The sequence below is a fragment of the Schistocerca nitens genome, chromosome 5, assembly GCF_023898315.1.
Source record: "Schistocerca nitens isolate TAMUIC-IGC-003100 chromosome 5, iqSchNite1.1, whole genome shotgun sequence".
Lineage (NCBI taxonomy): Eukaryota > Metazoa > Arthropoda > Insecta > Orthoptera > Acrididae > Schistocerca > Schistocerca nitens.
In genome coordinates this window covers 741,448,379-741,460,423 of record NC_064618.1, presented here as the reverse complement: position 1 = coordinate 741,460,423, position 12,045 = coordinate 741,448,379, and the positions used below count along the sequence as shown (strand labels likewise).

Here is a 12,045-nt window from a genome sequence, read left to right as displayed (position 1 = left end):
GGGACAACTAAAGATCAGCATAAACCAAAATTGCTGTAGCTCAGACAGAATCAAGAATATTAATGATTACTCTTTTCATCAATTTCACAAAAATAATTGAAAACCTATAAATAAATAGAAGGAGCTTTCAACACCTAAACAAGAATGTTGAAGGGTCATGCAATTTCTGCTCTGTGTGATGTCAGTTTGAATGTTAACTAGATGATACAGAAGGTTGGCAGATACACCTTGAAAGCAAACTGGTGATGCCATATTACAGTAAAACTAATGAAGGGAATGGCTTAAACACAGAAAATAAAATGTTATGCCACTTTAAAATTATGCTAATAGACTAAATAGTGTTTTAATTTTCTCAGGTGGCTGGAGAAATTATTAATGATAATTTATGCATGTGAAATACATTCTTTACAGAGACTTCATATTATACTGATATTTTAATGTGAGATATTTCTCAAGGTCCACCTACGTGGCACAAAGTTAAGCATGCCTGACTGCAATAGAGAGGTCCTGTGGCTGGATCTTGTTGGACAGACTACAGTGGGAAGCACATGCCTTTTGACAACAACTCTATAGGATAATAGCACAATAGGAACTTTTGTTTTAACAGTTACTACAGGCACCTATGCTTTCTGGGTTCATATTTTTTCTTCCACAGAAGAGCATATACAACAGCAGTAGTAGGCCGTGAAATAATAAGCTCTCACAACCTTTTTTTAACCAAAAAAATTCAAGTATCTCTGTGTAGTGACATCAACTGATTGAGATGTGATATTGTGGTGAGCACAAATGACCACACTCTAGCTTAGTACTCTGTAACATATGTAAATAACAGCAGCCACTTATTGTAGATGCAGATGGGGTAGTTGTATGAGGAATGAAACAGAATGTATACCGATTTTAATGAAGAGAGGAAAATCAGATTTCAGTGTGATGTAAGGCATGACGCGAGATAGTATGGATTGCATGGGTGGCAGTGCCGAACAATTTTGGAGGGAACCGAGTTGAGTGTCAGCACTGGGGCGCAGAGACTTGCACAATCAAGGAGATAGAGTAACACAACCACAGAGGAGCTGGGTAAAAACTAAAACGCAATATCTGTAAGTGGATGCCCTTTCACAATAGGAAAGGTGGACTGCTCCTACCAGTGTGCTCTAGCAAAAACAAAATATTTCTATTGGTAAAAATTATTTTAAGGTAAAGCAGGAAGTAGCAGCAAAGATTATATTAAGTCATAATTCTGCAGTTTGAGGGCTAGGAAGTCAGTAAGAATGAGTTAAGCATTCAGTTTCACAGTAAATATGGTGGCTCATGTCACAGCAGTACAAAGAGATGGAAGGGCAGCAGGAATGCCATTGTTAGGACTTAGAGCTCTGGCAGCTAAAGGGAAGGATGGGCAACATGTTGCTAGTTCAGATCTTATAAATAAGCTTTGCAGAATCAAGAGTGTGTGAAGTAACTTGTCCTAGGCTGTGCAGTTTTATAACTTTGAATTAAAGTTTGATTTGGATTGTGACAATGACCAACATAGACAAACGTAGTTCACTTCACAAAGCTTATTCTGCACAATAACATGGATGCTATCAGACCTGGCAATGCAGCTGCTGTGCATGCTGCTGATGGTGTACTTCTCTTTTTTTTTATTATTTATTTACATTTTCTTTGCGTGGAGCCATCATAATGATGGTTTTTGCAAATGTCAGACTTAATACTAAGGTTATATTTATACTTATAAAATACACTATATTCTGTAGCAGTTGCTTCTTATGTCTATTTTTTACATTTATCACATTACAACTGATATGCTAATGCCTCATGTTATAATCACTATCTTAAAATTCATTGAAAGAATATAAACATTTTTCTACTAGAAAAGATTTTAATTTTGTTTTAAAAACATTTCCAATGTACATTCTTAGAGAGTTTGGTAGCTTGTTATACCAAATCAAATCACTGATATATGGACTTCTATCAGTCATTTTTAACGTTGTTCTGTTACGGAAGTAGTTACACTTTGTTCTAGTGTTGTGATCATGTACATCACTGCCCTTGATAGCTTCTGTTGGTTGACTTATAAAAAATACAACTATTTTGAAGATGTACAGAGAATATATTGTCAGATATTTGTGCTGCACAAACACTTCATGACATGAATCTCTATGTCCCATCCCATGTATAAGTCTTATTGCTCTTTTCTGTAGTAGTAGTATTCTTTTTAAATGTACATCATCTGCACAGCCCCATAGTTCAATTCCGTAATTGAGAAAGGGGTAAAGTGTTCCATAATATACTAATTTCAGTGCTTGGCTAGGAACTATGTTTGCAAGCTGGCTGAGGAGATATATGGCACTACTGATTTTTCCGCATACAAAATTAATGTGGTATGTCCACCACAAATTTTCATCAACATATACACCCAGGAATTTACAGTTACCATTTTCTGTTGCAGAGATATTACACACACTATTCATATTGTTGTGATGAGAACTGCCTGTTTTAAATGTCAGTAGTTAAGATTTGGTGCACCTTGAGTCCCAGATCATTGAAGTATTTTGTTACTTCTGTTACACCACTAGTAGCAAGAGATTCTAGCTCTTTACATTCGCTCCCATAGAATAAGATTGACGTGTCATCTGCATAGCTTACAATATGGGAGTTAATGGGTTGTGCAATGTTGTTAATATATATAAGGAAGAGTAAGGGTCCAAGGATTGAGCCCTGTGGTACACCTTGTAATACAGGTTCATTGGTGGACTGGGAGTTCATGATTTTATTATCTAGTTTGTATGACAATTTAGTGCTTTGCTTACAATTCAACAGGTATGTGGTTAGAAGATTCATGACTTGATCCCCAATACTATAAGATTTTAGCTTTTTAAGAAGTACCCTATGGTTTACCATATCAAATGCTCTTGTCAGGTCCAAAAATATACCTGCAGTCTGCATCTTCTGGTCCAACAGACAGTAAACTTCATGGATGAACTGTGTAACTGCTGTGGTTGTACTTAGCTCTTTTCTGAAGCCATGCTGCGAATCTACAAGCAGTTTATGTTTTGTGAAAAAGGCACTTAGCTGAGAAAGGATAATGCTTTCGAATATCTTACTAAAAGTGGGAATTAATGATATTGGTTTATAGTTGGAGACTTCTTCCTTACTTCCCTTTTTATACACTGGTTTCACTACACTCATTTTTAGAACTTTTGGATACATGTTTTCTCTAATGCTGCAATTAATCAGGTGAGTAAGAGGTTTAGAAATTTCTTTTAAGCATGCTTTAGTAATAGCACTGGATATGCCATCCCATCCAGATGAAAATTTTTTCTTTAGCATGTATGTTGCCCTGCAAACCTCCTGCTCATTCACTTCCACAAATTCAAATTCGGTACACTGGGTGAGATGGCACCGGATCTCTATCTGTGAATCTGTAATATGCATTGATTGTTCACCAGAAATGTAGTAGTTATTAAAAATATTACATATAGTCTCTGGGTTTTTTATAATGTTACCATCATGTCTTATGCTGAGTGGTTCCATGTTCACCTTGTTGGGACCTTTTCGGTATTTGTCAATCAGCTTCCAAGATGCTTTGTTTATGTTGTCAGACTGTTCTATTGTTTTGCTGTTAATCTGCTTCCTTAGATTGACAATTTAAGTTTTAAAAGTTTGCTTGGCCCTATTGTATTTTTTCTTGAAAACCTGCATAGTAGTAGCTTTATGAAGCTGGTTTAGATCATGTACTTGCTGCCTGAGCATTATCAGATTTGTTGGGAGTTTTAATCTAGGTTTACTTCCATTTTGACAGTGTTTAACTACCTTCTGGATTTCTCTGACTGGACAACTATATTCATAATGATGCAATAGGGTTGAGTAGAATTCATTCCATTTCTCATCCGACTCTTTTACCTGATGCACAGAATCCCATTTCTCATTCGCTAGTTTGTCTTTAAGAGCATTAATATTTGAGGCATTCAGCATTCGTTTCTGTAGCACCAATTTTGTTATTTTAGGCACAACTGAATTTTTGTATTCTATCACCTGACAGAAGTGGTCAGAATAAAGAAAATCTAAGTTACTGTAATTTACTTTATCTATAATATCTTTGTTGATTATAGCATAATCTATTCTAGTGGAACATGTGTCTGTCACTCTGGTGTCAGAGTTCACTATATTTACGAGGTTGTATGAGGTCAGTACATCACTGAGTTTCAAGTTTACTATACTATTTGAGTTTGCATCTATATTAAAGTCACCTAATATAGTAAGGTAATTAGAACCAGCCTGACCAGCAACACTATTAAGTTTATCCATAAACAGCATTACATCAGCATTTGGTGGCCTATACACTCCAATCACTTTATGCTTTGGTAACTTAAGATCATTACTGTGGAGTACAATACCTGTCATTTCAATTGATCCTTCTTTGGTGTGGTGTTCCAGAAAGGAATTTTTTTTAGCTTCTACATCCTTATTAACATAAATTGCCACACCACCCCCTTTATGGTTTTGCATACAATAACTACTTGCTAGTAAGTAACCTTCTAATCTATAGTATATTATTTCACTGCATTTTAGCCCATGTTCCGTTATTACTAGTACATGTGGCAAGTGTTCCTCTATGAATATTTGTAGAATGTCTAGTTTGTTTCTGAGATATTGCACATTTAAGTGCATTAACTTTAAGGGTGTTATCCCTTCTTGTTTATTTACCATTTTGCACGAATCAAAATTGTCTGAGTTACACTTTTTATGACATTTTGCATACACTGGTTTTTTGGAACTGACCTGCAATGACTGAGCATTTACTTCACAGCCTGGCTTTTCTTTGCGAGCACGGGACTCAGTCATATCCGAAATACATCCCTGAAAACTATTATTATGGTCCTTTATTCTAAAAAAAGTCTTGCTGTTGTAGCCCAGAGCAATTGGAGCTTTCTCCACACTGTTTTTCTCGCACACTTTGCTTATGTGGGAAACTAGCTTGACCTTCCCATTCCTGTTTAAGTGGAATCAGTGTTTTGTATTTTCATCATGACTCATCTTACTTAAGTCTATCAAATGTACATGGCTAAATTTATCACACAGTTTCTTTAGCTTGGAACTGTAATGTTGAATCTCTTTGTTTACACATGACCACTGTGGTAAATCATGTCGCACTGGCACGTTTGTGATGACAATGTTCGTTTGAAATAGATTTGGTAATATGTTACGGAGGCCTCGCAGGGCTGTCTTGCTTTCGTTTTTTGTATACGTTGTTGCCGCCGCCAATAATCACAACGTGAGCGACTTTTCCAATTGACTTGTTTCTGTTGTAATATTCGACCACCACTGCATTTAACATTGCAGCAGGCTTGATTTTTGCGAAAACTGAATGCTTTGAAGGCATACTTTCGCGAAAACGTCTGAATAGATCTTTTCCATGACTGTCAGCATACAGAAGAAGCCCTATGGTGCATCTTATGGTTGGAAAGTTCTTTTTTGGTTCTTTAGCGGGAGTTTTGTGATTACTTTCTGGTTTGTTTATGTCTATTGTGTTACCACAATCCGCTACAAGTGCTGAGAATTTGTTTGATAATGGTATCACTGGGGCTGTACTTACATGTAGTTCTTGCTTGTTTGTTTTATCAGCACACGCCACATTTTCTGCGCAGAATGACTATTAACAAAGTCGTTGTCTTGGGTTAGGCGATAATTCCGATCCACTGCTTTATATTTAGTTTCCAGCTCTTGATATTTTCTCAGAAGTTCTTGATATTTTGTATTGATTGATACTAAATCATCTGTTAACATGCTTATTATTTTTTCTTTTGACTTTGGCGTGTTCGTTATTTCGTTTTCCGCGGCACTTACAAAGCACTGTCAGCATGTCGAGTCATGTTCGTCTTTTATATATTTCAAATTGACTTTGACACATTTATCGTGGTACCAGTACTTGCAGTCGGCACACAGGATCCCTATTTTGACCTTCTTCATGCAAATTTTACATATCTCATCACTTTTTAAAGAAACTGGGCCATCACTACACGAAAAATGTTCACTCGACGCCATCTTGCTTCTGTGGTCAAGCAGCAGTTGATGATAACCTGTTGGTTACAGTCACTACTAATTTGAATTGTGGGACTTAGTGGGGTGGACTGTGCAGTTCTGTGTTGTTCCTTTGGGAAAGGTCCTGGCATTGTGTAGGGAAGACCTGTATGGCAAAAAGATCATTATTCCCATGAGGGTGTAATTGGGATTGACCAAGCTGTGTCAAGATTCATTACAAATCTGAACCAGATGGGAGGTTGCACCTGTGGCAAAGCATCACAGAGAGGGGCATAACCACATGTCCACCATCATAGTTGATTATGAGTCACACAGTATGGAAGTGGTGGTGTTTGGAAAACTTTGTAAGAAGATTTTGTAGAGACCAACATTCCTCAAGAATATATCACATGGCTATAATTGAACTTTCCCTATTTAACATGTTACAACACAGAAAACAAATATGGTACGGGGGACAAACTTGGTTGCCTTAATGTCAAGGACATGGGAAAGACAAATAATGCAGAATCAGTTCAATCGAAACACTTTTAATGTGTTGCTATGGTACATCATATCATTACATACCAGTACCATTATTGCTACAAATGCAGCTCAATGTGGCACCCCTCAGTCTCCAAAAGAATCTGAAAGCACAGGATTTCATTCCACTCAGCAGAATGAAATATGTCCATAGGTATGCTGGCTATCTCTCTTGATATGCTGCACTTCAGATCAGCACACGTGTCAATGTTCCCCTGGTAAACCCTGTCATTCAGGTAGCCCCACAACCAGAAATCACAGGGAGTGAGATCAAGTGATCATGCTGGCCAAGCATTTGGAAATGATCGGCAGGTGAACTTCACAAGTGATACGTGGTGGGACCCCCATCTTGCATGAAAACTGTTGAGTTCAATGAATCTGCCTCCTGTAGGGCAGATATGACATGCTGGTGAAGCTAGCCAGTCACACTGTGCATTTTTTGTCCTTGAGCGCCAACCTGTTCACAAAAGAATGAGCAAATGATGAACATAGCCATGAAGCCACATCATATAGTGACACATTCACCAAACAGAGGAACTTCATGCCCAGTGACTGGAGGTGAAGATCCTCACACTCAGCAATTCTGTGTGTTCACCTTGCCTGTCAGAGAGCAATGAGCTTCATCTGTCCACAGGATGGTCCAGGGCCAGCCCTCATCAACTTCAATCCTTGGTAGAAAGTGGAGAGTGAAGTCAACATGTGGTTGTGCATCCTGTGGTGCAAGCTGCTCCTTTTGTTCAAGGTCATGTTGACACATCAACAAGTTCACTGCAACTGGTCAGGTTTGTGAGATTATGAATTACGATGACTGATCACAGCACCTAGTGGCCGTAGTTGGAGCTGGACGATGGCACTGTGATGCATCGAAATCATGCACCCCATACTCTGGATATTAATGCTACCAAGTTTAGTACTTGTGTGGAATTAGTTTCTGTGTTATAATGTGTTAAATAGGAAAAGTTTAATTCTAGCCACCAAGTACTTGATTTTTACCAGAACTTTAGTATTTTCTTTAGTAGTGGCAAACCTTTATTTCCACATGATAGTTTTATGCCTTTGTACAGAGATAGAATTCACAGGGTAGCAAATAATGCATGACTGTATGCACTGCAGGTATGAGCAGGTAAGTTACAGGTTGAGAAAGTACAGAGGCTGAGCATGCTGCTAATGTGCAAGTAAGTCTTAGACAGGACCTGCCACACACTCCTGTAAAGCTATTTCTTACCATACCAGTCAGTCACTGTGGTCCAGATGCACTGTTGTGTAGGGATTGTCTGATTGCTTCTCCTGTTGAAATGCCAGTGTAAGAATCAATGTACTTCGTCTGTCTGCATCTAAAGCAAATTCCATGTGGAAGTGTGAGACTTTTTCTAAATGTTTGCACAGCACGTATCTGAGGTAGGATGTGGGTTCAGCCTCATATTCACCTAGTTGGATGTGGGAAACAGCCTAAACCTACATCGAGGTTGGCCAACACACTAGCCCACGTCAACCACTGTGGCAACACTGCCCAGATGGTGCTTGTAATCACAAGCATCTTCTGATGAGGCCATGCCAGACTTCTGCATATTAGCCAGCCCAGGTCCAGTCTGAGTAAGTTGTAATTTGATCAGTGAAGTGTGTACCAACAAATGTATCAGTTTCTTGTGTTTACATTCTGAACTCCAGTTGTTATTGGAGGAACTCTGATACAGAATAAACAGGACTTGGCTTCAATTTGTTGCTCTGTGATAGCTTGTACTGTTCCAAACCAGATCACAAATTATCAAATAAGTTGGGGAGAGTCCCCACTGGTTTCATATGCAGCTCAAGTTTAAAAAACTCTGATAGCTGAATTACAAAAGCCTCACTAAATGATACAACTGCCTACAATGTCATACTTGAAGGAGAAGAAGCAGTTCTATTACTAAAATCCAACAATAACAGCCAAGAGAGTAGCACCTGGCCAAATGTAAGTTTATATTACAAGAAAACAACACTGCCTCACACAGGCACAAATAATGGTCCAGTAAGATTACTTACAAAGAATTTAGTGGAAGGGGAGGGGGGGTGATGAAAAACATTTACAGAGCACATGATCCAAAACAGAATATTAATGAAACTCCTTGGCAGATTAAAACTGTGGGCTGGACCAAGATTCAAACTTGGGTCCTTTGCCTTTCATGAGCAAGAGCTCTACCAATGCAGCTACAAAATCATGACTCACGACCTGCCCTCGCAGCTTTATTTCTGTGAGTACCTCAGTTATACTTTCCAAACTTCACAGAAGTATTAATGAAACTCCTTGGCAGATTAAAACTGTGGGCTGGACCAAGATTCAAACTTGGGTCCTTTGCCTTTCGTGAGCAAGAGCTCTACCAATGCAGCTACAAAATCATGACTCATGACCTGCCCTCGCAGCTTTATTTCTGTGAGTACCTCAGTTATACTTTCCAAACTTCACAGAAGTTCTCCTGCGAAACTAGCAGGACTAGCAGACGTGGAAGAAAGGATATTGCAGAGAAATGGCTCAGCCACAGGATGGGGGATGTTTCCAGAATGAATTTCAGCCTCAGGCTATGACTAAGCCATGTTTCTGCAAAGTTCTTTCTTTCAGGAATGCTAGTTCTGAAAGTTTCACGAGAGAACTTCTGTGAAGTTTGGAAACTAATAGATGAGTTACTGGTGGAAGTAAATCTGTGCGGGTGGGTCATGAGTCATTCTTGGGTAACTCAGTCAGCAGAGCACCTGCCTACAAAAGGCAAAGGTCCTGAGCTTGAGTCTCAGTCTGGCACACAGTTTTAACCTGCCAGGAAATTTCATATCAGTGCACATTCTGCTGCAGAGTGGAAATTTCATTCCTGCATATTAATTATGGAAACAAATTACTATAATACTACCTGTTGCTTTCTCTCAATGAAATTAATTTCCATAATTATGTATAATCACATAAGGAAATAAAACTGTTCCTACCAAGTGGTAGAAGATACTTGTACAAAGAAATATGTAACTTAAGTGCTACACTGAAGAAGTGGCTCCCTTAATTCTCAAGTCATTCCATTTGCTCCATCACTTTCATATTTTTAATGAGTTCCACAACCTAGGGTTTATGTAAGCAGACAGTTTTAACTTAAGGCAGACATGCTTGAATCTAAACATAAATAGAGGAAAATGAAGATTATCACCTGCAAGCAAATTCTTGTACATCAAAGAGAAGACTTATTGAAACTACATTAAAGACAAATTCTAAAAACCAAGTACTACACATAAAATTTTTAATAAAAAATGGCGGGAGAGAAATCCAATAATGAAATAAAAAGCTTGGGGTTGCATATCACAAGGTAGGAGAAAGGAGAAGTGGACAAAATAATAGGTCCGTGAAAAATCAATGTTCAGTTACAGTACCTAATAACAACCTATACGACCCTCTGTGAAGGATATAAGTGGAACTGGGCCATTTTTTCAACAATGCAAGAAGGTGTCTAACAGCATTTCAACAATCTGGATGTGACTTGTGGTAAATGCATAACTGGGATAACGTGTTTGGGAACCAAACACTTTGTTTCTAACAAACAGGACTCCAGTCTAATCTTAGATAAAAAAATGCTATGAGAAATGGAAGGAATCATTTCCTTACCCCATATGGTAAGCAACTCTCTACTGTTAATGGCAATAGACATTCATGTCCTTTGGGGAACTGACTGATATATGATCTGAAGCAATTGGAGATATCTGGCCACCTACTGCCCAACACTCAACATTTTTTTTTGCCCCCAGAGAGCTAAGGTAAGTTCCCCTGAGGTGAACACAGGACTCTGGCTTTGGGAGGGGGGGGGGGGGGCTGAGCTAATAGGAATTTTGTATTGCCAATTTATCTAGAGTAACTGAAGGTGTTTTCTTAATCTGTTATAATACCAACTACCAAATTTGCTTGATTGTAAGACAAGGCTTTTTCCCAAATTTGTCATTCAAAAAGTATGGGGTCATCTTATATACACAGGTTAAGCTATCGCTGCTGAGGTCAATGTTTTTACATTTTTTTAATAGATTAATATATGACTTGTCCTACATTTATATATGAAGCCTTGGCTACAAAGGTTTCATAAAAATTTATTTTGAACAATCCTGAAGGGTAGGGCATATCCCTACACGCTGAAGTGCTCAATACAGTATCAGCCTTCATTGAACAATTGCATGATATTTGACTTATGGTGCTAGTGCAAGGGACATGTGACAGGGACACAGTCTATGTGAGAAACTATGAACTAGCCACTACAACAATCTAATAATCTACTTAAAAATTGACAATTTTGAGAAACACAGGATGAAATAACATTAAATTCAATCAACTTGCAACCTTTTTTGTATCCGAACAGGCCTGCAATAAAAGTTCTCATAAATATATGGATGCTGTGCACATACATTTATACTGCTTTTTAAGTAAAGATAACTTCAAAGGCAAAAATCTTGTCCTTCAAAAAACATTACTTGATTCTGAACCAAAGTCAATATTTTATTTGGTTATGAGAAAGTAATGATATACCAAGATGATGTAAATGAGAAATTTGGTCTCTGTGAACGAATTAGAATACTGGAGAAAATTGTTACCAGCTTTTTAATCAGATTTAGAACAAGATTATGGCTTTCAGATGAAATGAGACGAAAAATTAACCCAGAATAAAATGTTTAACAAATGAAAAAAATGATATTAAACAAACTGTGATTGTTGTCGTGATAACAAAATACAGCAAAAAGACCCATTCTGGAGATAGTACCAACAGACACCACTACATTGCAGGATGGGTGAAAGTTTAAGAATTGGACTGAAAGTGATCTTTTTTTTTATTTCTGTATTAGTTGCTGTTGTTCATATGACCTGCACCCTAGAAGATAGTGCTATCTATGTTTCACTGTTTCTCAAGCACAGCAATAGAGAAAGTTGGAAGGGGAACAGTACCCAGCAGGGTTGAGAACTACAATGAGCCAGGGAGGGGAGTGTTGAACAGGAAGAAATTTCGTCATGCAGCCAACGATGGGTAGGTATTCTGTGCACACTGGCTTTTTATGAACATCTACCATGTTTAAACTGCAGTTTGCCTGAATCTGTTTGCACTCAGAATCAAACTGACTTTAAAATTGAACAAATACTCAATAATAACATACATGTTTGCAGGCAGCACTGAAATTCTAGATGTGCACCAGTGGTGTACTTACATGTTTTATGCAGCAGTGTTGTCGACGCTCACCGGGAGGTATGAAAGGAACAACTGGGGGTTGTGTCCGCTGCTGGCTTTACACAGCCAATGAGAGAACAGTGGGCAGATGATGTGTTTGGAAGCAAGTGTCATTGTAACATTCTCACGTCAGGATATAAGCAAAATCAGCTATGTGTTCAGAGAAAAACGGCTGTGTTCTCATATCCCACAGTAACCACAACCTCAGAAATAACAACATATTCAGAAGAAACACCCAAATATTTGTGACAATGGACACATAAGATTCACAGTT

The 12,045-nt window shown here is 38.1% G+C and overlaps 1 protein-coding gene across 1 annotated transcript in view; it reads right to left on the bottom strand.

The window, feature by feature from the left end:
- The window catches only part of LOC126259688 (cholinesterase 1-like), a 186,940-nt gene that overhangs the window by 112,069 nt on the left and 62,826 nt on the right, over positions 1–12,045 (bottom strand). The window lies entirely within an intron of this gene.